General features: G+C 38.2%; 1 protein-coding gene across 5 annotated transcripts in view; it reads left to right on the forward strand.

Moving 5' to 3' along the window:
* Positions 1–5073, forward strand: part of slc12a5a (solute carrier family 12 member 5a) — a 171749-nt gene that overhangs the window by 131899 nt on the left and 34777 nt on the right. The gene's annotated exons all lie outside the window — the stretch shown is intronic.

The raw sequence follows: 5073 nt of genomic DNA on the forward strand, positions 1-5073 counted from the left end.
ACAGACTTTGGACCAGAATAAAATCTGTTTTACCACTGGGAGTCTGTTCAGCTTTAACATTACAGCTGTCCAGATGCGTAACATTTTGCAATGTCTCAGACCACATTTTAACTCAATATGACCACTATTACTGTGATTACTTAACATTGTGCCAAAATATGAACAATAACGTTGCCATCAATGGGCTTATTTGCTAGCTAAACACCTCTCCAGCACATAGACGGTACCTTAGTAACAACGTTACTTGAAACAGGTGATTTAACAGTTTAACAGTTTAGAAAGAAAACCAAATTCTGAGGGAACATTACTACAATTTGATGTTGGTTTTGAGTGGTATGCATTCACACTAAGTAAACCTGAGAAACGTTTTAAACAGTAACGGTAATACAAGGTCTCTTGCAGCGGGGAGTCAGAGGGACCGCAGCGTTCGCTAACCCTAGCTTCTTTTCTCACCTCAGTTCTAAACAGGAAATTCAGAAAATTCAGTGTCCACACCGCTAATTTCCAAGCTACAGTAGCTGTCATATTACCCACGGTTTTCATGGCAGAGTCGTTTAATTACGACTTCATGACAATTCAGTAATGGCGGACCGCCGATAATAAATATATATAGCTGAATCACTGGCATGCTACCTTTATTTACTCGCCACCGTGGCTGGTAGGTTCAAATCACCCGCTTTTGGCGAGTGCTAATTTCCATCCCTGGTACGAGGACTCACACATGGAGGGTTATACAGGGTGAATGTCAACGGAAACGTTCTTTACATAAAAACTCCACAGGGCACCTTTAAGTACAACCGTACACTGTGCAGTACTTTATTTTGCTCTCGACGGTTCTACTTCTTGTCCTTTAACGTTATGAGAAGGTGGAAGGAATGTATTATTAAAGACGATAACCATGTCTCAACAGTAGTTTGTTGAACAGTGCATAGCTTGTTTAGATACTAAAATGAGGGTTTTATAATATAGTTTCTCTTTTATCACAGTGTTTCATTCTGGTGCACAATACATGTCAATGATAAGTCGCCTCCATGTCATGCTACTTTATGCATTGGCGGAAAGAAAGTAAGTACTGTCGGCACGTCCACATGATAGAAGCTTCCCGTGCTCCTACGTTTACACCACGCATTCACACTGCTCTAGAATTTATTGGGGTTTGGGGTTTGAAATCTCTGGTGTTGTGTTGTATTCTCAACAGCCACAAACGGAGACCTTTGGAAACGATATTATCATTAGTTAGGTAGGCCGCTTAAATGTTTCATCTTTCCTGTTTTGGGCTCCTAGACCCGGTGGGGAAGCAGCAGTATTTTATTGTTCACTGTTAATTCACTTTACATCGCCTTTGCTATCTCTTTTTCCCTCACAGCTGCACTCATGAGCTACTTTCACTGACTCTTACCACTCGCTCTCCTTCCTTGCTCGGCCACACAAGCACTGACGTCCCCCCGCTCAACGCACCTGCCTTTCTCACTCTAACTTAGGCTACTCTCGTAACACTTACCTTTCAGTAACATTTACCTTTCAGTAACATTTCCCCCTCATCGTAAGTTGCAGCTAATAAATCCCTGGTCTTACTTTTTACCATAGTTGTTCTTTCTCCAAATCATTTCTGTATTCTCAACTTGCATCTATGCTTATGAACAGCAGAGTAGAGTCAGACAGACTTCCAGTGTGTGTTTCCTGCCACCTTTGTCGCCTCGTTGTCGCGTGTTACTTTCAGTAACAGTTCCACCTCGTCGTCGGCCCAAACAAAGAAGAAGAAATCTCTTGTCTTATTTTTTCACCATTGCTGCTTTTCAACTACTCTCTTCTGCAACTAAAAGCCACTACTATGATACTGGACTGGTACTTTGAGTATATGTAATGCCAATAATAATAATAATATTTTTACTTGTAATATAGTGTTTCTACACTGTGGTATTGCTACTTTTACTTCAGTTAGTGCTCAGAGTACTTCTTCCACCACTGACTGTATGCCACATTGGGTTAACGGAAATTCACATTATGGTGTGAAACAATATGTGATACAGTGTATGTGCACATAACACACATGATATAAGATATGTTTTGATAGGACACGTCATGTGTGATATCAGAAATCTGAATCAGAAATACTTTATTGATTCCCGAATTCTAAATTCTGTGTTACAGTTGCAAGAGTAAAATATAACAATAGAAAATATAAAAAAGAAATATAATGAGTGTGGATATGTAAAATTTTATGATACAGTGATATAAGATATATGATACAATTTTATGATGATATGATAAGATTCAACATGTTTATAAGCCATTTGCGATTCTTCACAACCAGATCAAGGGTTTCCAGTGTGATAAGCTGCCAATTACAGTTCCGAGTGTGAGCTCTTGCTCTGTTGTTTATCTGAAGGAAATTAAAAAGATAATTATATTTGCAAGACCTGTTTGGACTTGCTCTCTCTCTCTCTTTCTCTCTCTCTGCTTCTCTCTCCTGCCATTGCACTCTCTTTCCCTCTCTGCAGACAGTGCATTATTAATACTGAGAAGCAAGCCGCTCCAAACAAATCCCATATTCTAGCATCAGACACAATATTTTTCATTTGATGTCAGCCACTTGTCAGGATGATTTGATTAAAAGTCTGGTTTATGAATTCAGCATCTGCTGTCTCTTCCCAGTGCTGGACGGTTTGTTTTTTTATCCTCCATCTTGTAGTGTAAATCTTGTTACAGCAATTTAATAACAACTTTTGAATAAATATATTAGTGACCATCACTGACATCCAAGCAGCGTTCAAAAAACTTTTACAATGTTGGAGCTGAAGACAGAAGATAAAAGATTACAGCCCGACTGATACTGGAATTTGAGATCAATGTCGAATGAGATTCGAGACTTTAAAAAGTCTGTAAATTAAATATTGTTCAATTGTCTTTTTTCACATGAACACATGAGAATTGTGACCGCAAGCAGGACAACAAAAACGTGCCAGTGCTCTCTTGTGAACAAACTATGAAAATGCAGCTAATATATTTCATGAAATTGCCGCGATATAACAGCAAAAAAAACCTCTGACATTGTGCAGACTTAAAACCCAAAACAGGCTCATACAGTGCCATGAAAAAAGAAACACAGCTATTACGGCGCATTTAGCTCATATACAGGACATAGTTGTGTATGCTGCTGCTGTTGTTACTTAAATTGCTGGCTCTAAATTAGGATAGGACTGGCTGGGCCTGTTTTAAGATGTTTTGCATCAATAACATCATGTTTTTCTGTTTGGCAAAAGGTTGTTTGATTTAGGAAAAACACCTAATTTATTTGATGTGTGTGTATGTTGGATTTGTAATGCATCCATTTAAAGACACAACTAAAAATGTATGATTAAGTAGTTCAACAGTAAGTATGAGCCCATTCTAGAAAATATTATTTGGTAGACAGAGCTAGCAAACAACTCCATTAAATAACACAGATTCACTAAACCTTCAAGTGTGTGTGTGTGTGTTTTGTGTGTGTGTGTGTGTTTAATACAGCTTGTAATCCCTATTTTGAGATGGATTATTATCACCCATTTTGCTTCCAATCTGAGGAATATGCACCTTTTTTGTGACAAATCACTGCCGCGATGTAGTGATGTGACACTTCTGGATGTGATGTGAAGGTCTCCCACTTGATGAAATAGGTCATGGCTGGATATCGGCATAATTACCTATCATTGGCCAAGCTGTCCTTGGGCAGGAAATTAATATTTCTCTATTATGTACAGGGTCAGCTGATGTGTCCTTCAGATTAAATACAGGCCATCACATTGATGCAGATACACACACAAATGCACACACAGGACAGATTCATACACAAAACATAGGTACACACACATACACACACACACACATTAAGAACATCCTAACAAACCTTCAGGAAAAGAAATCTCCTATTTATCAATCCGACGTACAACACAATACGTCTTCAGTCTTTGAGTGTCGGTAACTGCTTTCGATGGAACAGCCTTGAAACCGATTTCCGTGCTGGATAAGGACGTACAGAGCAGCTCTCTCTTCGTCCACTGATCCACACCAGGGACAGCACTGCAGCAAAACCAACCAGAACTAATCCACTGCAATAAAGGAGCCTGTAAAGAAGTACAATAATAATCCATCCATCCGTTGAACATATTGGTCCCCTGGCTGCCTCTTGATCTCCAAGTTTTCTTAGTTTGTTAGACTCAAAGTAATTATTGTACTGGAATGGGAAATCAACAAAGGGTTCACAGAAAGCAATGTGGGAAATCCTTAAATAAAACAAAAACAAATACAAGGTGCAATTTACTTTTAAATACTTAAATAACTAGCAAACATTACAGTTTAAAATGCATGTTAAGCTGCAACAGTTACAAGGAAGAGGTAAAGAAAGAAAGAGTTTGTTGACACTGGCATAATGGAAAACACATCAACAATAAATAAAAAATAAAGTGAGACAGTTATGCTGCAACAGCAGCTATTTCAACCTAAAGCACCATATTAGAATTACAAAGTGGGCCTTTGAAAGTAATAATCTGTCCTAAAAGTACATTTCTGCTTGCCTTAATGGCAGTATGACCATCTGTAGTGGGTTTTCTTTTGCACGTAACCCTGGGACAAAAAACACCAAGACTAATTTGCCGTGTCTCAGCATGCACGGCTGCTGTGTTGACTTTCAATGATTCACACAGACAGCCAAAGTGAAGCAGGAGTCATTCAGTGGGTCCTGCACATCTGGTGTGTCAGACATATTGCAAATAAGGAAGAGATACTTAGCTAAACATTGACCTTCTGTAGTCTGAGATTCAAAAGTATACTATACACTGCCTCAACCCTTGAAAATCAGCACTTTTGTTGCATTTTCTTACCTTTTTGTCCCTTTTTTCAACACTTTTTTCAATGTTTGTCTCTTTTTTTGACTTTTAACACTATGTAACACTAACTTGTTAACTTTAGTTTTAGTTATTTTTGGAATGTATGGTCAATAAACCTACATTTTAGGAAATTATAGCTAATGTTTGAGTTAGAAAAGCAGAAATTTGGAATTATTTTGACTAAAATGAAAGGAATGGATGTTGATGG

This window comes from Etheostoma spectabile, chromosome 4 (assembly GCF_008692095.1).
Source record: "Etheostoma spectabile isolate EspeVRDwgs_2016 chromosome 4, UIUC_Espe_1.0, whole genome shotgun sequence".
NCBI classification, from domain to species: domain Eukaryota; kingdom Metazoa; phylum Chordata; class Actinopteri; order Perciformes; family Percidae; genus Etheostoma; species Etheostoma spectabile.